The sequence below is a fragment of the Candoia aspera genome, chromosome 4 (genome assembly GCF_035149785.1).
Source record: "Candoia aspera isolate rCanAsp1 chromosome 4, rCanAsp1.hap2, whole genome shotgun sequence".
Classification (NCBI taxonomy): Eukaryota; Metazoa; Chordata; class Lepidosauria; order Squamata; family Boidae; genus Candoia; species Candoia aspera.
In genome coordinates this window covers 45,778,683-45,805,279 of record NC_086156.1, presented here as the reverse complement: position 1 = coordinate 45,805,279, position 26,597 = coordinate 45,778,683, and positions in this window count along the sequence as shown.

Here is a 26,597-nt window from a genome sequence, read left to right as displayed (position 1 = left end):
ATCTGAGTGTAGGGCACGTATTAGGTAGAGAAGCCTGCTATCTATTGAGGGGGCTTCCAACTTCTCCCACAGCTTAGGCCTAGATATAGAATCAAAAGCTGCCTTTAAGTCTATGTAAGCAGCATACAATGATGTTATCTTGTTGGAACAATATTTTTCAATCAAGTGTTGAAGAATCAGGCATTGTTCAATAGTTCCTCTGCCCTCTCTAAAGCCAGCTTGTTCGTCCGCTATAAGATTTCTCTGGTCCAGCCAGTCTTTGAGTTTTCCTTGCAAATGTCTAGCATATAGCTTACTAATTATATTCAGTAGACTAATAGGTCGGTAATTGGCAGGATCATTTATCTTCCCTTTTTTAAAAATCGGGACTATAATAGCCAGGCCACAATCCTCTGGGATTCTCCCCAAATTATCAATATAGGTAAAAAGTGATGCTAAAATTGGGGACCACCATTCAACATTATTCTTTAATACTTCCACTGAAATAAAATCCATTCCCGGAGCCTTCCCTTTTCTAAGTTGTCCAATAAGAAATTTGATTTCAGCCACCGAGACTGGGGGCCACTCGGTTAGACCTTCGTTCATTTGTATCAACATCGCATTGTTAGGATCCTCATACATTTTCTGGAAATGGTATTCCCACACCTCTGGTGAAATGTGAGAGTCTAGAATAGTAGATGACAGTCTGATTGAACAATAGTTGCCAAAAAAGAGAGGTGTTCTTCAGTTTGGCAGCTTCAATAAGACGTTTCCACTTGGTTTTCATATCCTGCTTCTTCTTATCAGCCACCAGTCTCTTATACTGTTTTTTGCTAGCAAGGAGGTGTTCAAGAGATTTTGTATTTGTGTTGTTAATAGACTCAGTCTCAGATTTATATAAGTGATAAGCTGCAGTGAGGGCTTTCTTAGCTTCAACACATTCTTTGTCGAACCATGTCTTAGAGAAAGTCACAACCCTTTTGCTGTCAGGGTTAGTAATGCGAGTTAATACCGGTTGTAATTTTTGTATTAAATTTTTATACAAAATCAATGGGTCTTGTGAGGTATTGGGAGACATAAATGATGATCGAATTGTTGGTAAATCATCCTCTGCCAATGTCTTCCTCACCCTTTGATCAAGTTGTAAGGTCCATCTGGCATGACAACTTACTTGTCCTGCTGGTACAATGACAGGGGTAAAATATGTCTCCGGCCGCAGCTGACTAGTAGGTATCTTCAAATGCAGACATAAAGGAAGATGGTCATTTTCTAGATGCGGAAGCACCTTAAAGGACTCCACTGAATGTAATGAATTAATAGAGACTATGCTGCAGGTTAAAACACTGAGCTGCTGAGCTTGCCGATCGGAAGGTCGGTGGTTCGAATCCGCATGACGGGGTGAGCTCCCGTTGCTAGTCCCAGCTCCTGCCAACCTAGCAGTTAGAAAACATGCAAATGTGAGTAGATTAATAGGTACTGCTTCGGCAGGCAGGTAACGGCGTTCTGTGACTGTCATGCTGGCCACATGACCACGGAAGTGTCTATGGACGAACGCCGGCTCTTTGGCTTTGAAACGGAGATGAGCACCGCCCCCTAGAGTTGGACACGACTGGACTTAATGTCAAGGGAAACCTTTACCTTTACCTTTAGCATATAATCAATAGTACTTCTCCTAGTTCCAGCCATAAATGTATATTCTCCTGGGTGATCACTTTTCATGGAGCCATTTAGTATGTATAGATTAAACTTGTTTGCAAACTTGGCCAGACAAATCCCAGCATAGTTAGATCTTTTATCTTTGAAGAGGCGTACAAGAGTGGCATCAGGTAAATTAGGAGCATGGGTTGGTGGGTACTGCTGAAATTTGGAGAACAGTGTTTGGTCATCAGGACCTAGCCTGGCGTTAAAATCCCCCCCGAGTAGTACCAAGGCACTAGGATATTCCAAAAGGAGGTTATCCAGGTACTGCTCTAGATCTGACCACATTGCCTCTATTTCGGCTCTTCTTTGTATTGGCGGGAAATACACATTAATAATTAATAAGGAAATATTTCCCAGATCCAAGAGTATAGCCATAGTTATTTGACTAAGTGGCTGAATGGATTTATGGCCTACTCTCAGAGTGGTAGAAATTGTTGGCAGATGCTGGGAAAGCCTTTAGCCCAGGAGAGGTCAACAAAGTCACACACCAAGCATTTCTATAAAAATAATTTATTTACAGAAAGCAAAAACAAAAGCAAAACATTTAAAGGACTTAGCTCTCATTGAGAGCTACCTGGCTTGCTACATGCCGGCAGAGAGAAAAAGAGGAAGTGAAGAACAAGTCCGGGCAGGTCCTCCCCCCAGGCTATTTTGCATGAAGCACGTGAGAGGAGACAATCACTTGCAACCTTTTCACCCGGCCAAATGATTAGGTATAATAGTAGCTTAATCTGTTAGTAGGAAAACCTCAACAGAAATAAGAATTCCCAGTCCACCTTTCATCCGCCCTGGCCCTCTGCCAGCGGTTGCCTCCAACTTGTACGAATAATAGCCATTGAATACAAGATCATCAGCTGTCCAAGTTTCCTGAAGCAAAAGGATATCCGTATCTAACAAATGATCTAAATGGTTAAGGCCTTTGTTACGATACGATCCGGCTATATTCCATGAAATAATTTTCAGGGGATTTATCTTACACTGGTCTGCATACCATCAGGCGATATGCATTAATATCTTAATCTAGACAAACCCTCTTAATGACCCAAATGGGTCCCATCCATATCCCCATCTTCTAAAGAGCCAAGGTTGGAAATTTCTAAGGGTTGCTCGTGAACTTGGGCCACTGTAATAATTTTTGCTTTAGTTGTTTCCACTTGCTTCTGTGTGATATTAATACTTGTAGTGAGAGCAAAAGGCTCCTCTATCTCAGATATTACATCTGGATTTTGTAGTTCATGGTTCTCATTGACAGCTTTCTGCCTACAGCTAGTTTGCTCTCTCTTTTCAGTGCATTCATATTGTTGTCCCAAGTGAGGATTTTCTTCTTGCATTGTTTGAGGTGTTAAATTTAATAGAGGGTTCGCTGTGTGGCAAGTTGCCATTAAAGCTCCTTTCAAGTCATTTAATTTCTTAAGTGTATTAACTTGTCTATTATCTGGTGGAGCACTGGATAAGTTAATTAAGTTCTGTTCTAAAGGAACAGGAGGCAACTGAATTGTTATCGGGTGGAGAGAATGTTTACTATTATTGTTCCTTGGCATAGTCTTCATTAATGAGGTGTCCTTGAATTTATCTGCAGGAGTATTTCTACTATGAGTTAAATTTATAACACTCTCTTGATTATGCTGAATTATAAGGGGACTAACTTCCTCTGAATGAAGAACTTGAATTGGGAATATTGAGAAAGTATTCAAAAAAGGTTTCATTTTTAGAAGCATACTTGGTATCACAGAAAGACCAAAAGTCAAGAGAATCCGTCTAAAGCTGCCTCTGACTGGTAGCCAGTCTATCTTTTGTAAATCCACAAATCGTTTCTCACATCATAGTAACTGACTTAATGATTGCAGTATAGCTCTTTTCGACTCCCATTTGCCTCCATTAATTCTATTAGTTTGTATTTGAAGGGCTATCTTATTGGGTTGTAAGTAACATTTACCTAATACAGGTTTTTTACCCTTTTCATCCATTTCTATACAGATGTTTGTCGTTTTCTTATCTTCCCTTTCAGCTCCTAATATAGGGTTAACTTCAGAGGCTGAAACTTCCTTTCCTCCGCAGCCTGACTGAGAGGAGCAGTGCAGGTGCAAGCCCTTAGCTTTATCAGAGGCCTCAGTTTGATTTGCAAGAGTTATGCCAAATTCAACCAGGGAGTCTCTTAAAGAATCAACTTGAGTTTTGATCGTAGTCAGTAAATCAAAGATTGAGAGAACTGTCTGTGCCGTCAATAGACTGTGTCTGGTTATAAATTCCAATGAGTTCTGGACTTCCAAGCTTTTATGATCAAGGAGTCCTTCCTTATTTAATTGTTCAGCAGCTGTGCAGACAGCAACAGCCTCTGGGGAAGAAGCATTTTCTATCAATGATGAAGAAAACTCCAACAATTGCTGACTCTATCTCAGCCTGTAAGTCCCACTCCAAAGAATCCTTTCTATTCAATAAGTAAGTTGGGGAATCATAGTTTACTGACAAGGTTCGTTTACTTGTAACAAATCTGTCCACCTTCTGTTGTTTCAGCAGTTTAGAAGAGGGTTGTGTGGCCGAGGGAGTCCTTTGTCTCTTCCTCCTTTTCCCCATATCAAGAGATAAGTGGTATAAGTCAAATATAAATAAGCAAGGGAGGCTCCGTAGTAGGATAAAAAACTATCTAAAGTTGAATGGTGAGTTTAAAATGTGATAAAATAGAAATAAAAGGAACTTGTTAGAGGAGCTCATTACAAGACGTTGCCTATCTCTCCTCTCTTTTAATGCTGTGTTGTATGCTTTTGTTTTAATAAGTTATTTCAACCATACACTGTCTTGAGTATTTTTTTTATCAGAAAGGTGGAATACTTAAAAAAAAAATCTTTAAATTCATATATTCACCTGCAAGATACTATTATGCTTTATAGGACTCATACCTATATCTTCCTTGCCACAGCACCAAAGTGCTCCATTAACTTCTTGTAGAGGATATTTGCTTATTTATTCAACTTATATGGCCGCCCATCTCACCTGGGTGACTCTATTTTCCCTCTTATCCTGACCCTAAACTTTACAAATGGAGAATCTAGGATGCTTGGAGAAGGAACCTTGGGATGACATGGTCACTGCCAGCAATCTTCTCAGCTCCAATTGTTGTTTATTCATCCAGTTGCTTCCGACTCTTTGTGACTTCATGGACCAGCGCACGCCAGAGCTTCCTGTCAGTCGTCAACACCCCCAGCTCCCCCAGGGATGAATCCGTCACCTCTAGAATAGCATCCATCCACCTTGCCCTTGGTCGGCCCCTCTTCCTTTTGCCCTCCACTCTCCCTAGCATCAGCATCTTCTCCAGGGTGTCCTGTCTTCTCATTATGTGGCCAAAGTATTTCAGTTTTGCCTTTAATATCATTCCCTCAAGTGAGCAGTCTAGCTTTGTTTCCTGGAGGATGGACTGGTTTGATCTTCTTGCAGTCCAAGGCACTCTCAGGATTTTCCTCCAACACCACAGTTCAAAAGCATCGATCTTCCTTCTCTCAGCCTTCCTTATGGTCCAGCTCTTGCAGCCATATGTTACTACGGGGAACACCATTGCTTTAACTATGCGGGCCTTTGTTGTCAGTGTGATGTCTCTGCTCTTAACTATTTTATCGAGATTTGTCATTGCTCTTCTCCCAAGGATTAAGCGTCTTCTGATTTCCTGACTGCAGTCAGCATCTGCAGTAATCTTCGCACCCAGAAATACAAAGTCTTTCACTGCTTCTACATTTTCTCCCTCTATTTGCCAGTTATCGATCAAGCTGGTTGCCATAATCTTGGTTTTTTTGAGGTTTAGCTGCAAGCCAGCTGTTGCACTTTCTTCTTTCACCTTCATCATAAGGCTCCTCAGTTCCTCTTCGCTTTCAGCTATCAAAGTGGTATCATCTGCATATCTGAGATTGTTAATGTTTCTTCCAGCAGTTTTAACTCCAGCCTTGGATTCCTCAAGCCCAGCATGTTGCATGATGTGTTCTGCGTACAAGTTGAATAGGTAGGATAAGAGTATACAGCCCTGCCGTACTCCTTTCCCAATCTTAAACCAGTCCATTGTTCCGTGGTCTGTTCTTACTGTTGCTACTTGGTTGTTATACAGATTCTTCAGGAGGCAGACAAGATGACTTGGTATCCCCATACCGCTAAGAACTTGCCACAATTTGTTATGGTCCACACAGTCAAAGGCTTTAGAATAGTCAATAAAAAAGAAATAGATGTTTTTCTGAAACTCCCTGGCTTTTTCCGTTATCCAGCAGATATTGGCAATTTGGTCCCTAGTTCCTCTGCCTTTTCTAAACCCAGCTTGTACATCTGGCAATTCTCGCTCCATGAATTGCTGAAGCCTACCTTGCAGGATCTTGAGCATTACCTTACTGGCATGTGAAATGAGTGCCACTGTTCGATAGTTTGAACATTCTTTAGTGTTTCCCTTTTTTGGTATGGGGATATAAGTTGATTTTTTCCAGTCTGATGGCCATTCTTGTGTTTTCCAAATTTGCTGGCATATAGCATGCATTACCTTGACAGCATCATCTTGCAAGATTTTGAACAGTTCAGCTGGGATGCCGTCGTCTCCTGCTGCCTTGTTATTAGCAATGCTTCTTAAGTCAACCTCCCTCTTCAGGATGTCTGGCTCTAGCTCCCTGACCACACCGTCAAAGCTATCCCTGATATTGTTATCCTTCCTATACAGGTCTTCTGCATATTCTTGCCACCTTTTCTTGATCTCTTCTTCTTCTGTTAGGTCCTTGCCATCTTTGTTTTTGATCATACCCATTTTGGCCTGGAATTTACCTCCAATGTTTCTAATTTTCTGGAAGAGGTCTCTTGTCCTTCCTATTCTATTGTCTTCTTCCACTTCCGTGCATTGTTTGTTTAAAAATAATTCCTTATCTCTTCTGGCTAACCTCTGGAATTTTGCATTTAATTGGGCATATCTCCCCCTATCACTGTTGCCTTTTGCTTTCCTTCTTTCTTGGGCTACTTCTAGTGTCTCAGCAGACAGCCATTTTGCCTTCTTGGTTTTCTCTTTCTTTGGGATGTATTTTGTTGCCGCCTCCTGAACAATGTTGCGAAGTTCTGTCCATAGTTCTTCCGGGACCCTATCTACTAAGTCCAGTCCCTTAAATCTATTCTTCACCTCCACTGCATATTCCTTAGGAATATTAGTGAGCTCATATCTAGCTGATCTGTGGGTCTTCCCTAATCTCTTTAGTCTGATCCTAAATTGTGCAATAAGAAGTTTGTGATCTGAACTACAGTCAGCTCCAGGTCTTGTTTTTACCGACTGTATAGATGTCCACCACCTTTGGCTGCAAAGGATGTAGTCAATCTGATTTTGGTGTTGTCCATCTGGTGAAGTCCATGTATAAAGCCATCTCTTAGGTTGTTGGAAGAGAGTGTTTGTTATGCAGAGTGAGTTGTCTTGGCAGAATTCTATCAGCCTATGTCCTGCTTCATTTTGTTCTCCCAGGCCATGCTTACCTGTAATTCCAGGTGTCATTTGACTGCCCACCTTAGCATTCCAGTCTCCTGTGATGAAAATAACATCTCTTTTAGGTGTGCTGTCCAGTAGGTGCTGCAGATCCTCATAGAACCGCTCTACTTCAGCTTCTTCAGCATCTGTGGTTGGGGCGTATATTTGGATCACTGTGATGTTAGATGGCTTGCCCTGAATTCGAACTGAGATCATTCTATCGTTTTTTGGATTGTATCCAAGCACTGCTTTAGCCACTTGACTATTAATTATGAAGGCTACTCCATTTCTTCTGTGGTCCTCTTGTCCACAGTAATAGATCTGGTGGTCATTTGATGTGAAGTGGCCCATTCCAGTCCATTTCAGTTCACTGACGCCCAAAATGTCTATCTTTAATCTTGACATCTCACCAATAACCACATCCAATTTGCCCTGGCTCATAGATCTTACATTCCAGGTTCCAATGGTGTGTTGATCCTTAGAACATCGGATTCGCCGTTCACCACCAGCACCGTCGGCCGCTAGCCATCCTTTCGGCTTTGAGCTAGCTGCGTCATCACGTCTGGGGCTAGTTGAACTGATCCTCTGTTCCTCCCCAGTAGCATTTTGACCATCTTCCGACCTGGGGGTCTCATCTTCCGATGGTATACCGACATATGTCTGGTTGTACTGATCCATTTAGTTTTCACAGCAAAAATACTGGGGTGGGTTGCCATTACCTTCCCCAGGGATTACATTTAGTCTGACCCTTCTGTCATGACCTTCCCATCTTGGGTGGCCCTTCATGGTTTAGCTCATGGCATCATTGAGGTGCTCAAGCTCCAGCACCATGACAAGGTAACGATGCTTTGCTGAAGTCAGCTCCAATTAGACCAGCATATATGTTAGGGGATACCCTTTCCCATCTGGACACAGAGTACTGTTCCTCCATGGTAATTTTGGCTATGGCTGTAAAAGAGACTGATTGTCAGCCCTACAAGGTAGCCCAGACCAAGAAACAGATGCCACATAGGCCTAACTATTAGAACAGCTACATTTGCAGAGTCTTGCAAGTCTGAATATGCTTTTATCTTCTTGGGGGATGCCTATCTGAATTGTTTTAGTAAAACACTCTTCGTATGGCATTAAGCCATGTTTATCTGTTGTCTTGGTAACGGATCTTCCCTCTCTCTGTCAAGGTCATCCTTTATACTTTCTACATAAACTACCTCACTTACATAACTTAGTTCATTTCCTTTGGGGGGGAGCGGTCTTGACATGGGAATATTGATTTATAGAAGACCAAATTTAGGAAACTGATATTCCCATCAGTACACAAAAATAAAAGAATTTTTGTAAAATAAAAGAATTTTTGTAAAATAAAAGAATTTTTTTAAAATAAAAGAAAGGCTCCAGAAGGCTCATAATGCACCTTTCTTCCCCATTGTTCATGAATACTTAGTTTCATTGGGGTATTTCTCAGAAAGGAGCACAATGCAGCATATCTAGGATGGGAATATGCATCTCTTCCAGGAGGTCAGGTGACTGATACTCTTATGACTAGATTTTTTCCCCCTGCACAACATTCAATTGAAAAATGAGTGTCTAAACAGAGAAAAGCCCTCAACAAACTCTAAATCCTGTTTTTAAATATGTTGAGTCTTGTACTCAGTTCCTCCCATAGTTTTCCCAAAGTAACAAGAAATAAGGGAAGAATTATTTCAGGGGAGCCACTCTGAAGTAAGTGGCCTGCCAGAGTAGCAGCTTGCTTTATTTATTTATTTATTTATTTAATTTATTTATCTCATTTGTCCCCGCCCATGTCCTCCTGTCGGTGGACTCTGGGTGGTTTATATGTGAAATGAGGGCCCTGTTGGTTTAGAGCCGTGTTTCTCATCCTTAGCAACTTTAAGACATGTGGACTTCAACTCCCAGAATTCTCCAGCCAGCCATGCTGGTTGGGGAATTCTGGGAGTTGAAGTCCACACATCTTAAAGTTGCCAAGGTTGAGAAACACTGGTTTAGAGAATGTAAACCATTGTGAAGGAGCTTCCATTGTTGGCTCAGCAATCCTTCTAGCCTCACATTGTAGAGGACACAGCAGAGAGAAATCTCACCCAGATCACCCTAGATCTCAAACTTCATACTGGACTGAAACTGAATTATTCCATTATATAACTCAAAATACTGGGTTGTTTTTTTAAGAGAAAGAGAATCTGGGAGTACACTCCCCAAATTTGGCCTCCTCAATAGTTCATTAATTTCTGGGCTCCAGTATGAGAGAAAACCTGGAAATCAGGGTAGCATTAAATCTCTATGATCTTTTTTAACCCTGGTTACTTGGAAGCAAATCCCAGTGTGGGGGTAGCGTTGAGCACAGAACCCCACTGCAGGCCTGTTCCTCCCTAACTTCGTTCAAGCAAAATGCCATCAAGTTTGGCTGGTGCTCCATTCCTCAGGAATGATGGAGTTTTTAAAGGTTAATAAAAGAACTCCAAGCAGCTAACAGCACCCTTGCAGAGTAGAAGCATGAACCAAAAGAGAACTTGCACATTAAGCTTAATTACGTTCAGAAATTACAAAATTACGAATTATGTTCAGAATTACGTTCAGTCTTCACACTGTAGTTAGATGAAGAAAAAATAGAGATAGCTTACTTTTATTCAGTAGATCTGCATACAGGTAGGTTCATAGTAGAAAGCACTTAATCATCACTGGTTCTTTGTAGACACTTTCTATGTGGAATAGAAAGTCTGTGTACAGGTGAGATTGTAGAGGGAGGAGCTGCATTCTGCAGCTCTTCCTGCTTGCATGCGTGCCAGAAGGGTAATGGAGATTGTTAATCCCCAAGCCCAAGAAGGAGGAGGAAGTGGAAATCAGGTGATCCATGTGACATCCCACAAGCACAATAGAGATGCGTTTGCTAGAGAGACCCCCTTATGCTTATGAGACAATGCTCAGTTGACCCCTGATAATTCCAACAAGGAAGTCTATCTTTTTGCCAGGATAACCAGATGGTATATAATAAAAAAAAATCAGGTAAAATAAGTATTCAAATGTTGGCTCAAGGACTCAGTCCTGTTTTGCCACATTTTCTGGTGAACAACTAGTGGCCTTTTTTCCTCCAGATTCTACTGGTTTGGAGTGGGAAGGACAACAAGAAATCCATCAATTGCTACCCTCAAAGTACCCTGCATTACGTTGGGGCAGGGCAACGTGTGATCAGCCTCCTTGCTAGCGCAGTACAAACAGGCTGTGGAGGTAGCCCTTTTTATATCATCATACTCTTCTTCTGACTGAAGGATGAGAGAAGCATTGCGAGGAAGAGCCCCAACTTAACAAGTGGGGACTTGCAACAGTCATTTACTGTAGTAGTTTTCCTAGTTGAAATGCTCTGTCCTGATTTCTCCCAACCAGCCATCACTCCCACCAGGGAAGCGTTTAATACCACCTTTTTATTCTGTTTTCCTTTTCTAATGGAAATTCAACATTCTGCTTTTTTTTTTGCCCCATCAGTTTTCATTTCTGCTTCTGCAAATTTCATGATTGCAGCACACAGATGCTGCTGACTTTCCTCCGTATCCCATCTTGACTCTATTCCTGTTGGCACACAGTGCCTGAATTCCCTAACACAATGTTTCTCAACCTCAGTAACTTTAAGATGTCAGGACTTCAACTCCCAGAATTCCCCAGTCAGCTTGGACTTCAACTCCCAGAATTCCCCAGCCAGGTGGGAGTTCATGTCCATACATCTTAAACTCGGTAAGACTGAGAAACACCACACTAACAGAAAGATAATGCAGATATATTTCACCAATTTGACACATTCATTCAGAGGAAAAATTGCAAGCAGCAGCTAAACAATCATGTGAAGTGTGACACTCTGAATTTTAGTACAAAATGAAACCCTTCATTTAAAGAGAGAAAATATAACTCATGTCTGACAGCAAGACACCCGCAGACTGTCAAGCTGATAAAGTCTTGCTTTCAGAACATACTGAGACCCAAGGTAATTACAAAAGCACATTACAGTTTTATTATGTCAAAATAGATGGAAATTGTGAATTGTTAATGTGCTTGACAAGTGCAGAACTTGCTTTTGCCAATATTTTAAATGAACAAGAGTTTTTTAAAAATTGGGGAGGCAAAAGCTATGAGAGTCAGTTTGGAGTAGTGGTTAAGGCACCAGGCTAGACACTGAGAGACTGTGAGTTCTAGGCCCGCCTTAGGCGCAGAGCCAACTGGGTGACCTTGGGCCAGTCACTCACTCTCAGCCCTAGGAAGGAGGCAATGGCAAGCCACTTCTGAAATCTTGCCAAAAAAACCTGCAGGGACTAGTCCAGGCAGTCGCCAGGAGTCAACACTAACTTGAAGGCACATGCACAAAAACTGTATAGTATAGTTTAGAACAGTGTTTCTCGACCTTGGCAACTTCAAGCTGTGTGGACTTTAGCTCCCAGAATTTCCATAGCTAGCTGGGGAATTCTGGGACTTGAAGTCCACACAGCTTGAAGTTGCCAAGGTCGAGAAACACTGGTTTAGAATATGAAAATGAGCAATGGCCCTGCCCTAAAGATAGGAAGTCTTACCATACTGACTGGAAATGCTGGGATCTGTAGTCCAAACTTATCAAGAGAACTCCAGGTGATATACATTTCTTTTAGGATTGCCCTTGGAAGGGGGACGTTGTAATCCTGCTTTTCTGGCAATGTATTAGTAACCATTCCCACCCCCCAAGTTTGAGGTAGAAAAGGAAGGGTTTTTTTTCTCCTGGCCCTACAAAATCCTGATAGCAATATGTTGCTGTCAATTTGTTCAAAACAACTGCTGCAGTACAAAGAAACAGAAGATATTTGTTATAAAAGAACTCGTTAGGTGAGTGGGAAAAAACATGGGATGAGTTTCAAGGCTATTTCTGTTTTTAGACTCTAATATATTATTCTGTTAGTAGTAAGTTTGCTAATACAATGAAGAGAGAAAAAACAACTGAAAAAAATGCTGCATCAAGTACAGGAAATACAGGCTCATAACAGCAATGGAGGATTTGCTGTATAAAAAAGTCCTCATGGGATCTGGATCCCACTTCACCTATCACTTCTGAGTTTCATAATCTTGACAAATTATTAATGGCAATGCATGGCTACTTTTTTTTTTCAGATCTAACATTCTGGTGCAAAAGCTAAGGAATTTTTTTAAAAAGCCCTAAAGCTACCTTTGCATCTTCTAATGTTAATATTTTTATAACAGATTTTGAATGTGTTTTCCTCACTGGAAGATAGAGACATTGCCCTAACTTTATACAGAACCATCTAGTGTGCCAGTTGTATTGGACTGGGAGTCCTTTCAGACAGTTACTCATGCTCTACTCATCTCAAAAATGGACTATTGAAATGTCCTCTACATGGGACTGCCCAAAAAAATCACCTGGCAGCTAGTCCAGAATGTGGTGGTAGGGGCAATAATGGGTATGCCATTGCACGCTGATGTGACGCCATTGCTTCACGAACGGCTTATGGGTACAATTCAAGGGGCTGGTTATCACCTATAAAGCCCTTCATGGTATAGGGCCTAGTTATTTGAGGGACTGCCTATTTCCAATAGTTTCTGCCCAGCAGAGAGGGTGTGTTTCAAGTCCCTTCCGTTAAACAATGCCATCTAGTGGGTTCCTCGAAGTCTGTCTTCGCTGTCATGGCCCTTGCCCTCTGGAACAGCATCCCCCCTGAGATTCATATAGCTCCCACCGTAACCATATTCCAAAAGATAATGAAAATCTCGCTATTTTCCCAGGCCTTGTGGTAAGGTGGTTGGTGAGCCCCTGGAAGATTTTGTGCTGATTATGTTTTTTCTGTTTCTGTAGGTACATCGTCTGTTCTTTTATTTTATTGTTTTGGCTTTTTATATTGTAAAAGTACCGGAGTAATTGGGCATTCTTTAGATCTACGTAAATACATACATACATACACCTTTTGAATAAACTCCATTAACAGAATGACCTTTGTTATAAAAAAAATTCTCAGTAAAGGCCATTCAAGTGTTTTGTTTCAATTCCATCATTTGTTCTGTTTTCAAAACAAACATTTATTTGGGTTTTAATGTTTTAAATAACATGTAAGTTATTTTTGGCAGATTTAAGCATTCCTACGATAGTGAAGACATGGGGACATTTTTTGTTCTGACTTAAAAGTCATGGAGCTTTTGACACTTCTGAGCAATGCTTCTTTATGGTTTATCTTTTTCAAGAATGAATGGCAATTCTGCTGTTCCATAAAAAGATAAAGATGGCCTTGTCAGTAGACTTCCTCCCCTCCCCGAAGCCAGGAATCCTGTCTTTAAAGGATTGACAGGTAAAATACAAACACTTGCATTTATTTATTTGGTTGGGATGAATTTGGGGTTTAGTGGGACAGAATTCATAATCACTCCAGAGTTCTATTCCTAAGGCTGACTGGGGAATTCTGGAAGTTGAAGTCCACACATCTTCAAGCTGCCAGGGTTGAGAAACACTGCTTTAGGGTTTTTCAACATGGACTTTTCATGCTCCCAAATCAGCCCTGCAACAACTGTTGTCACTGTTCAATAACCAAGTCATTTTATTTTATTTCAAGCTCAGCCTGAATTGAGAACTTCAGGAAAAAAATCATAATTAGTTTTTCTTTGTAATATTGCAAAACTTTTCTTTGTCGCTCTAGAGGGGCTTTGGGGTGATCCGTTTTCCCCACTATCTCCTGGCTCCTAAACCTTTCACGGAAAAGGTGTCTTGGCAGTTTTGCTGTTCTCCTCATAGAAACCACTCAGATTTTTTTTTTAATGTAAAAAATTGGTTGTGAGGGAATTGGTTTTCTTCAGGCCCTATGGCAGGCAGAACAGAGCAATGATTGTTTGCTCCTTGTTCTCATCATTGTGAATTTGGATGAAGAACACCTGATTGCAGATTTTTCAATCTGTTTTTGAGGAACAGAACAGTAGAACTAATGATGGTGGAAATATTTTTGGTTGCTAACTTACAGCTGTGTAGTTACAATGGGCTGTGCTGTTCTATAACATTTTTTTTTTCAGAGTTGAAGTATTTATGCCATTTGCTGAAATACCATGATAATTGCAAAGATTTCTTTGTTTTGGCAAATGAATGAGGTGATAAGGCTTAAATTTTACTGCTGTTTGTGATAAAACAGCACTGAAGAAATTAGAAGAAAATAATCAACAGTGGTTAGATATGTCTTTCTTTTTCTGTGATGGGGATTCAGCTCCATGTTAACAGTTTAAATTGTAGCCTTGATTTTATAACTATTAGCTAACTTTTTAAAGCTCTACAGTATATGTTTTATAGGTTAAATCTACGTAAACAGATTCATGCTCCACCACTATATTCAGTAGTGTTATTTTTCTTTAGCCATAGTAGCTACAAGATTATGGGAACTGAGATTCAGCACATTAGATGGTACTAGTTTAGAGACAATTAATGTAGGTATTAAACAATATAGTATATAACATAGGGCAGGGCCTCATAGGCTAGCAGAACCTGCTCAAAGATACATCAATCATCCCCACAAATTGTCTTCTACCTTCCAAAAATGAACAGAACCAATCCAACTTGTCTTACTTGTGGACTTTCCATAGGCAGAATGCTGGACTAGATAGGCCTTGGTTCTAATCTTAATTCTATTCCTCTGTTAACTAAGTCAAATGTGCAAATCTGTCAGTATTGATTTAAGCTACCCAGGAGGGCAAAATTCAAATGAGCTACATCTTTCCAAGGGTTTTACTCACATTTTGAGGGTGATAGATATCTAATAAAATCTTAAAATTGGCATCCTCAGTAATTTGCCACTGACAAGCTAAGGTTCCAAATTAGACTCATCTGAATAATTGTATCTGCAAAATGCTTTCTTATAAATCATTTAGTAATTATTTTTGTAAGCCAAAGTACAGACCTTTCATTACAACATCAAGCAAATCCTAGAGTGGTAGAAAATTTCAGATGTCTTTGATGCCATTACCCCAGAAAATAAACCCAGTAATGTTCCAAATCAAATCAAACTTTAGTACATAAGGCCAGAAAAGAATGACATAAAAGCTAAAAAGTGAATACAAATATACATATATATCAACTGATTAGTATCTATAAATATAAAATATGTAACAAGAAATAAGAATGACACATAGAATATAAAAGTACAAGGATAAATTACAATGATAATAGAATAAAATAACATAAAATACCAGTAAGTAAATAAGTCAGAATCTTCAACTACAAGTAAAACAAATAGCACATATAGAGGCACAAAACTGGGCAGGATATACTTGGGTTCTTATCAAATAAGAGGAGTGACAAATAGAAGTTGTACTCTCTGCCTGGAAATGTCATCAGGATGGTGTGGATGAGAGTCATCCTAGAGTCCCTGTAAAGGAGCATATGGCTTAAAGACTCTATTGAGCCATCCTCACATGGGCTTAGGCACTGGTGCACTTGAGTATTCTTATAGTGTCCAAAAAGGACTGATGAGGGCAGTGTGTCTAGCCTGGCTAAGGTAAAAACTCTATGAAAATTTGATATTGCAATAGACAGTAAATTTATTTATTTGTTTGTTTATTTGATTTCTACAGCCGCCCATCCCAACAAGTGATTCTGGTGCAAACATTTGGGAAGAATCTCCCAAATTATAGGACTAGCCACTAGTCTTAGATGAGATTGAAGGTCCATGTCCCAGATCCATTGCTTGATAGTGCATCTGGCATTTTCAAAGCCTGAGGAGGAGGCTCTCCATTGAAAAACCCAATAAATGGATTTTATCAGTAGCTTTCTTAGGCCACGTTGATTTAAACTGTTCCCTAAGGACCAAAGAGACCAGACCTATAGGGAAGAAAATTAATTTTAAGCAAAAGTTGATAAGCAAAAATCAAGCTCTAGCCTCCTCAGAAACTAAACCCATCTCCAAACGTAAATGTTCTAAGCAATACGCAAATGGACCAAATGACACAGTTTCATTGTTTCTTGTTCCATTAACACCCTTACCTGGGTCAATCAGATGGGAGGAGCAGTTTGGAAACACCAAAAAGAGGTCAGCTGACCCACTCAACAAACCCCATTTAGTTAGATTTAGTGTAGAGAGACCTAGATTTACAGGCTGTTAGACATACCCCTCCCCACTTCCCCACAGTAAAATGTGTTGTAGGAACATCAAAACCCTATTTCATTTACTATTTCTCTGCTTAAAAACAGATAATGACTCCTTCAGCTAAAACTTAGCTCCTGATGACTTCATGGACATGAAGTTTTGTTGGCACCAATCCAGAAATGGTTTGCCATCTATGGGTTTTTTTCTTTCAATTTTTCAGCGTAATCATTTATGAATAAGCCAATGTTCCCATAGGAGACATTTTGTGAGAATGTCCACATGCTCTCAAAATTCCAGATGTACCATGCAGCTCAAAAATGTTGCATATTCTGGGTTCAAATCCTTATTCAGCCTTAGTTAGCCTAACAGGATTCTTGTGAGGGTAAAATGGGGAAAAAGGACTCATGGAACCATCCTGATACATTTGAGACCATACATTATGTTCTACTTTCTCTAGTTTGGATATATAAATCCAGGTCTGACAGAGCCACGAAACTACAGAAATCCAAGCAGTAACTTGTATATGTAGAGTCCTTGGTGCTCTCTGAGCTTGGTTGTTTGCTTGCAGATATTTCTTTTCCTGACTAGATAACATCAGTGCTGATGATGCTACCTAGTTGGGTAATGAAACGTCTGCAAGCAAACAACCAAGCTCAGAGAACACCAAGTACTCCACAGTTCAACCCTGAGCTACAGATACTCTCTTCTACTGAAACTTGTGTATCCTTCTAAACATTATCACACTGTCATGCTTCCCCTTTCGAAAATGCTATCCACTCTTTTGTTTTATTATTATTAAAAATGATGTTAATGATTTATTTGGCTCCACAGGTTCTTGTTTCTAATTTGTTTTGTTAAGCAGAATTTGCTGGTAGTAACATGCTGTTTAGCAATCCCAATGATTCCTAGATGTATTCCAAACCTTATGGTGAAGTCATTAGGACAGCTGGATAAGTTCTTGATGGCCCGCATACAATGTTAATCTAATCCATCTATTGAAGTGGAATCCAGCCAATCTCAGTAGTCCGTGAATAGCTCTTAGTCTGTTTTCCATCTGGAATATATGCGTTTTTGCATTATTCGTGCCATGACCTGCTTTGTTGTTTCTTTCATGAATGAACATCTTCTCAAATGGCATTTTGATGGTAGATAATGTGATACACTTTAAATAAAATAATTTACAGTGCAGTCTCTCAGAAGTCTATTCCCCTGTGGTAAATGGCACTTACTCCAAGTAAGTATCTGCAGGATTACAATCTAAATTTCTATTACTGATAATGCCCAATAAGGATTCACATCTGCTCTCATATTATATAGAATCAGGATATCATTTTCTTTACTGGACATATATTCACTCCAGTTTGTTCCTTACCCAAGATTTAGAGTCAGAGAGGAGTATCAGCAGGAATATGTAGATCTTAGATGAGAAATTGGTTGATTATCGTATTTTCCCCACATTTTAATTTTTTCCTCACCAACTTGGTTATAAGGCATCCAACACTTCAGTCCTCAACTGGAAAAAAATGGTAAGCATCCCTTTTATAGGATAATAGTATTGTAGGGAAAAAAATGAAAAGATAAGGCGATAAAGAACATATTTATTTATTTATTTATTATTCCGATTTCTATCACTGCCCATCTCCCCCCAAAAGGGGGACTCTGGGTGGTTTACAAGAAAATTAAAACATGAATGTATAAAATTACAAAGTAAGCAACCAAGATAGTAAAATAATAAATATAAATATAAAATCCAAATGGGGGAAATTACATTCGGCAGGGAGGACTGTACAACACCAGCCACCCCCAGGAGGAACTATTGCCCTTCCCATCCCAGGTGAGGCAACAGAACCAGGTCTTCAGGTCCTTCTGGAAGGCTGGGAGCGAAGGACTTATCTTCTTCCCCAGAAAAAGGAAGGTTGTTCTGAATGTGCATTTTGTGTATGAAAGAGAAAACTGAATTTTGAATAAGGCTTGGTTCAGGCATAGCGCTAAGCCAGAAATCAAACAAACCACATAATGACGTAAGGCCTTTTCCTACTATCAAGTTAAAATGCTGTCCGCCCATTCTTTTGCTTTTAGAAAACTAAAGAAGCATATAATTTGCTGCCCCCACTACCTTATACCTCAGTTCTTGCTTGCTGCTGAATGAGGTTGTCTTGACCTTAGGCTGTGTTAATGTGCATTTCTTCAGTCTTTGGTCACTGACAAAGCATATTAACATAACCTGCCCCACCCTGACTGCTGAGCTCTATTCTGACCAATGATGAGAGAGACAACTGGTGCCAATCTTACTGGCTTAATGAGGGGGAAAGTTAAGTAAACAATTGGTAGATTCTCCTGGCTTTGTTTCCCTTTCCACACAGCATCTCTTGCTGATGGGAATAAATCTACCAATTAATGTCCTTAATGTGGGGTGGGGCTGGGGAGCAGGTGAGTTTTGACAGATGGCTAGATCCATGGATTCAGCCTTCTACAAAACTTGGTACTGAGAAAGCTGATCCTCTTCTGGCTGTGGCTCTCTGTCTTGCTCATCTCTGATTTCAAAGAAAAGTGTATTACAGGTAGTCCTTCTTTAGTGACCACAATTGGGACCAGCAACTTGGTCGTTAAACAAAGCAGTTGCTAAGTGAAACTACGACTGTGCTTATGATCTTACTTCAGCTTTCCTTGGCTTTACAGACCTGCGAAGGTCATAAATGCGAGGATTAGTCGTAAAGTTATGTTTTCATCACTGTCATAACTGCAAATGATTGCTAAACAAGGCAGTTGCTAAACAAAGACCACCTGTATTATTATTATTCCAGATGTATTCCTCTTCCTGGCTTATTCTCCACATTTGATTTTGTTCAGCTTATATGAACTAATTTAAGATGTGGAACCAAAGAATGTTATTAGTTTTCATATATAATTCTATAAACTATAGCAGTGCCTAGTAACTGTACTTGTTGGATTTGATACCACATCTATGCTGCTTACAGTCTGTAGATGCTGTCATTTGAGAGGCAGAAAAGAGAGAGAGAGATGGTATCATCCATTCTGAGAGTATATATTTCTGAATTTGTGCACTTGGAAAGGTGTGGAACTTTGAAAAGCCCCACTTCCATTTCTTTCTTTTCTCCTCTCCCATACAGTAGCTGTCTTTCTTAATACAGATATTTTATTAATGCAAGAAAGACAGAAAATCCATAGTATAAAGCCTTACTACCCAGTGAACAGATTGTTTATACTGAGCTGGTCTCTCTATTCATTGCATTAGTTCTATAAGTCTTGAGCATGATTATAAAGCTCCTGTCTCAGCATTTATGTTGTACAGTACTATTTTTTGGTGCTGAGGATGTACAGCAACATTTTATTGCTGGTCCCACTTGTGAAATCCTATCTAGCAGAAGGTATGGGCAAACCCAATTTTGGTTTCTGAGTTTCTAATGTTTGCAAATCTGTCAGATTTTCATTTTTCTAAGTTTCATGTTATTGAACAAATATCAACTTTGGTTCATTGAACTGGAGAAAGTTTGCAATAAAATGTGTATGTTTTTGATACACATGTCTCTAAATAAAAATATATATGTTTACAGTTTTGCCCAATGGACACATTTTTTGCAAGGAACTTTACTTAATGTGGTGCCTTTTTATACACAATATGTTATGTTCACAAATATACACACACACATAACTGTATATTTCTCAAATTAGTGATGAATTGCATTGCTAAATTCAGAGAAGTGAAAATTTTGAATTATAGTTTTCAGGTTTGTATAAGGTTCAAAATGTACTGTAAATCAATCTAACCCTAAGATTCAAAGGTGAACTGCTGTATTTCTATCATATCCCTTCCCAGCACAGCTCTACCTATTAAATACTTTATATAAAAATTTGAATCAAAAGTTAAAGGAAATAGAAAATAACCCAAATGTGAACCCTTAATATACTGTACAACTGTATAAACAATCCTCAACCATATAACTTTCAGACTGTTAACATCTGTTAACATCCACTTCAACTGGACAATGGAATAAAACATGGACATGTTTTAACTGAAATCTCCCTTGCTTCATCGCTACTTTTCCTTTCCCCCAAATTTCCCATTTTCTTTGGTCACAGTTCATTGCTATAGTACTCCTGCAGTAAAATGCCTTGTGGCATGAATCCAGAATGTAATCACAGACCTTTTCCACTTTCAATCTATAGTTCTCCCTGCAGAGTTAATACAAGGGCTGCTTGAAACGTTTGGAAAAAATTCAAATAGACCTTTTGCTACTGTTATGTTCCATTATGCCCATTTCTAAAAATAATAATAACAGAGTAACATCATTCCATGCACAACAAAATCTATAAATCCCATTTCATGCAGAAGGATTTAATAAATATTCAATAATTATTTTAAAACAATTTATATTTTAAAAATCAGACAGATTTTTAAAAAATCTCAATTAAAAAAACATTAACACTGCTTATGCAATTCTATTGAGCAATTCTTTCCTTATTTAAATCCAATTCAGCCATTATTTTTGAAATAATTTGAGAACTTATTTCAAGTGTTATGGAGAGAACCACATCATTCACATCCTGCACATGTCCTATTCCATGAATGCTATATTAAATTAAAAAGCTACAGTTGGTAGATTGTGAAGGGAAAATGTGTTTTGTCAGAAAACTTATGTTACTCATCTACTATGCTACCCAGTGACAATGCCTTGAGAAATTAGATTTTGCAGTATTAACTTGGCAGATATAGAATGAACAACAGTATCATGAGAAAATAAAAAACAGTTTTTATGAAACCAGCAAGCTAAATATATTATGTTTTCGTTTATTTTATTATTTCGGGCCAATTTTTCAAATTATTTTTAACTTCTGTAGTGCAACCTAACTGAAGACATACAAAAATTCATAAGTAGTTGAGTTTTTATCGATTGCATTTGCTTAATTCACATATGCATAAACGTTTTTCTGAAATGAGTATAGAGATGACTGGATCAGTCTGTCTGCCAGTTTCACAGGTGTCCATTCCTAATACATCTTTCTATGACACTACAGCACATTATTTCTTGACACTCTGCAATTAAGATTAAAATTTACAAAACTGAAGAACATTCCTGTTCAAAGAAGTAGCAGTGCTGATGCAGGACATACTGCCCTTCCTCTCGGTGGGCTGTGTTGTAATATTGCATAGCCAAATCAGATTGCATAGCCAAAACCAATGTAGCATAAGCATTGTGACATCAGCGTCATTTTCAGCTGCTGTGGTAGTTTCCTATTTTGGGCGAGCATCTTTTCTTGCTTGGAATGTAACTGAAGTAGTTATGGAAATAAGCAGCTAATTGAGCAGTGAGCAAGATGAACTCTAGAAGAGCCATGAAATATTACAGCTTCTCCACCATTCCTTTCATTTTCTCAAATGAAACTAGTGAACATTTGGTCCAAATCTGATCTGCAGTTTAATTTGCCCCATTTATGTCCTAAGTCTTTCTGCCCTCTAGTGGTACATGCTGTTGAATTTTAAGATAGTGAATTAATAGTCCTATAGTTGAATAGAATTTATTCCTATCAGTGTGTTAGGATTGCATAGTAAGACTGCTTCTGTTTCTTGGATTGCGTTAATACCAGTACAACATAAACTACTCAAATTCATAATGATTGTTTAATAAAGAATAATAAGGTATTATTATGGAAGCTATCTTGTGCATTTTAGGTAGTTCAGCTGTAAGTTGGAATGGTGCTATATTAAAGCAATTAATTGTTTTAAATGTTTAGATTCAGAAAATGTTCATCTTCAGAAAAAGGAAGAAAAATAAATGACTATATATCTGGCTAGTTCGCCACTGTATATCTCTCTCAACAAGCTCTTAAAAATGTCCTCAATACAAAGGCATAATATTGCAAATGCGTCTTTCAATATGGCGCCCATGGGTTCCAGTGTGCCCTCAGATTTTTCCCTTGGCAGCCTCTATCCTCCATGTCTCATCTGACTTGTTTTGGTTTGTAACAGGACATGCTCCATGCATGCAATCCTTTTTGTGAATGGTCAAATTCCCTGTCCTCATGGCAGCCACTGAACATGCTCTTGACCTTCTAATATGTTCAATAACAAGAAATACATATGTATATTCATCCAGAAAGGTAAAGACCATTACATTCACTGATGCTTATTCAGTAGGATTTTTTTTTTTGAATTACCACTTAACAGTTTTTCAATCAATTTATTATGACTTTGCTTAAATGCCAGCTAAAAGAAAAATAGAGCTGATTAATAGGTGCTTCAATGCTGTCTTTCTGTAGTTAGAGACTGCATCAAGGGAAACAGCAGCCAATAAAGAATCTTATCAATACCAACCTTCTTCCTCCCATCTAGGCCATGGCTGGGGTGTTTGGCACGTAAGCATTTGAAATATATACTTTGAGTTCAGACAATGCTCTAAGACATGGTTTGATACACTCTTGATTTGTGGAATAAGCTACAGTAGTTTGGTTCACTTGTAATGCTAAGCCATGAACCACTGCAATGGCTGGGTTAACACAATACACTAATCCAAAGCTAAGCAAATCTCATTATGGCTCAGAGCAATGTATGAATTCAGTATATATGGTGAGGTGGTGGAGGGGAGGGAAGGGAAGGGAATTTTTGTCAAAACTGGATGTATAAAAAGAAATAATAGAGCATTTGTAAACAGTACAAATTGTAAATCTATTTTAAAGAGTAAATAAAAATAAATATTTTATAGCCCCCAAAATAAGTTGGGCATTGTAATAGGTTTTTCATTTTCTAACAGCCTTGTTTTCTAGCAATTATGATAACCACATTTTAATACTAAAGCTAAAATCCTAAAGGTAATTGCATAGAATTACATTACACTTAAATATCTGGCTTTATTTGCAAGTAAATGCATTTAAAGTTCTAAAGATATAATTTGTCATAAATATATATCATTTACACTGATTTCATCTGATACTAAGGATGCTTTATTGTGCATTTAAGTATTTTTTGTTGAATCTGGTGGCATATAAACACAGTAAGTAAAAAATAAAATAAAATATATTTTTATGGTGAAAGGATCATTGTGCGCATATATACCTTCTATTCATATACCTATAATTTATCTGCATAACACCCTGGGGGTGGGGCGAGGAAATGCATTTCTTGCACACAAATTGAGCATGACCACCCGCTGTCTGAAAGACTCATTTCAGAAGTATATTTTAATGTGGCCAGCTGCTGAATTAGTCAACTTTGTAAGCTGAACATCTGCTTAATTCTGGGCTCCAATTTATTTCATGACAACAAACAGCATCAGGATGTGCATAAGAGATTGCAGCAATTTCATTTGAACTAGCAGAATGCTAAATCTACCTTAATTCTGCATGAATGAATAATATAGGTTTCACTGGACAAAAGCTATACTTCAGAACTCATACATGACCTTTACAGCATATACTGCAGATTCATCCCTGATGTCACATTACATTTAAAGAACAGTCATTTTTGTATATATTATTTAATAATTCTCTTTGTTTTCTTTGAAGACTCATTAGATTCTATCAGATGGTTAACATTTGGAATTTTTATAGCATCTTGTGGCCACTCTTACAAAGCAGCTATTATGAGTCTTCCTCCTTCACAAAAAATGATCACATATGATATGATCATCAAAATGATCTACTGGTTCTGAGTGCAAACATTGTGGATCAAAATTTGTCACAAGCCCAATGTGCTACAGTACATTAATATGGCTATGCAACACTTGCATATGAAAGCAATTATTCTTTTTATAAAGGTAAAGGTAAAGGTTTCCCTTGACGTAAAGTCCAGTCGTGTCCGACTCTAGGGGGCGGTGCTCATCTCCGTTTCTAAGCCGTTAGAGCCGGAGTTGTCCGTAGACCCGTCCGTGGTCATGTGGCCGGCATGACGACACGGAACGCCGTTACCTTCCCGCCAAAGCGGTACCTATTGATCTACTCACATTTGCATGTTTTCGAACTGCTAGGTGAGCAGGAGCTGGGACTAGCAACGGGAGCTCACCCCGTCATGCGGATTCGAACCACCGACCTTCCGATCGGCAAGCTCAGCAGCGCAGCGGTTTAACCCGCAGTGCCACCGCGTCCCTTCCATTCTTTTTATACAATGGCTTAAAATGTATTTCAGCTTAAATGTAAATATATATGTAGTTTCAACCAAAGCATTCACTGTATAATCACCTTGCCTCAAACACAGACACTGTTTCTGTTAAGGGCTTGGACTGTTCAGAGTCAAAGGCTAAGCCTTAAAGGCCCAATCCATCAGGTTGTCAGCCTCAGGAATTGGCAGACAATTAGTCAACCTGAGCTGACTCAGCAGAAAAATCAGCAGAACCAGGTGCAGGAATAGTTAGGTAATGAGGGCCCAATCCTGGCAGAACACCATTGACCAGGATCCATTCACAGCTTCAGAAAACCAAAGAAGGGTGCTTTCTTCAGCTCTTTGAGAAGCAAGGTCACCAATGTCTGCTCTCCTCTAATTGTCTCTGCCTGTCCCATCAGATCTGGCAGGAGGGGCATGCTCTCAGTCGCATCAATTAGAGAATGCCATCTTGTGGGACCCAGATCATGTGCCTTTTCCTTTGCAGTGCCTGCCCTCTGGAACACCATACAGCCTGACATCAGCTGAACCATGACCTTATTGACCTTGGGGAAAACTGAAGACCTGGTTATTTTCCCAGGTTTGGGGACTGGGAAATTAGTTGAGCCCAGGTGGGTTGGTTGCTGGTTTTCTCGGTTGCTGTAGCATGTTGTTATTTTTATTTGTTGGATGTACAGTTTTTAAATTTTGCTAGTTGCCTAGAGTCGTGTTTGTGGGATGAGCAGCCATATAAATCAAACAAACAAACAGAGCCACACCTGCATCTGGTCTATTTAAGAGGAGATGGCCCTTTTTTGGGAACAACTTGCTAACCTTGGATCTGTGTTCCTATGTCATTGCTTCCTGAGCTGCTTTCTGCTTCTTGGCTCTTCAACTTGGACTGGCTGACTAAGCTCCTTGGTGTTTGATTCTTGGACTGTCACAAACCATGTTTGCTTTACTGAACCTGTGCTATTTCTGATCATGCTTTCTTGTATCCTTTCTTTGACATGCATGCATTTGCCAGCTCTCTGCTTGCCTTTGTATTAGAATGCTTTCTACTTACCAGTAAACCTCTTGTAAATTACTTACTCTTGTAAATTATTAGGATGCATTAGCATCTCCTTGACCAGCCCTGTCCGTACATCTTCAATTCTGAGAACATGTGGTTCCGTCATAAGAAAACACATGACTCCAACAAATGGCAGCATCTAGCTAGCCTTAGTTCATCTCAAAAAAGCTAAGCATGGTCCATCCTAGTTATTACCTAGATGAGAGACCACCAGGAACTCCCAGGGTTCTATATTTGACATGGAAGTGAAAAACAACTTGGAAGAACATGATGAAAAATATGAACTATGTTGGTGCAAGAAAACACATCAACATGTCCATTCAGTCATAGGCTTTTTTGTGCCCCACCCCAATACATTGTAAATAATGCTCAGTGCATGCCATCTTCCACTCCATCCTCTTTAATGCAGTTTTTAGGTATGGAAGAGGGAAGACAGAATAGTCTTTTCGCAATATTGTATTGCCAAAAATTGTATTCCTGTTTTTTTAATTTGGCAATTTAATTTGGCAATTTGTTTTTTTTTTATTTTGAGGAGGCAAATAAATCTTTTAAAGCTAAATAGTGAAGGTGGAGGGCATACCTAACCTTTTTGCATTTGCCTGTAGAGGTTCAACTTGTGAAGGTACACACCAGCACCTTTTTCTCGTTTTGCATGTTGTTTCTGGAAAAGCTGGCTCTGCCCATTTGGTAAACTTCTAAGCATCAGGAGTCAATTGTAATTTGAGGGAGAATGTACTCATAATAAATCTACAACTCATATTTTCTAGCAACATGTTGTTCTGCCAATGGCAGGAGTTCTTTTTGGATTTGGAGGCAATAAACACACCAGTAGGTAAAGGAAAGTAATGCTTTATTTAACTAAGAATAAGTGCAGGCAAACATAAAGCAAATATACCTCACCCAGACACACAATCTCCCCTTCAGCTGCTAGGAGCCCCGGGCAAAGCAGCGGGAGAGACCCCAAGACCTTCAATCAGTTACACTGCATCTGGTACCGGATCAGTGCCGAAGCTCCCACCCAGTCCCTGACCGCCAGGCTTTTTATCCCTTTGGCCACTGACTGATTGATTACACCTGGAGCTAGCACTGGGGTAAACAGGTGGTCAATCAGGATCCTCCCAACCGCCCTACACCTGGAATGTTCCCCTCTGCCTTTGCCAAAGGGAGTAGTACAGAAAATGATAAGAACCA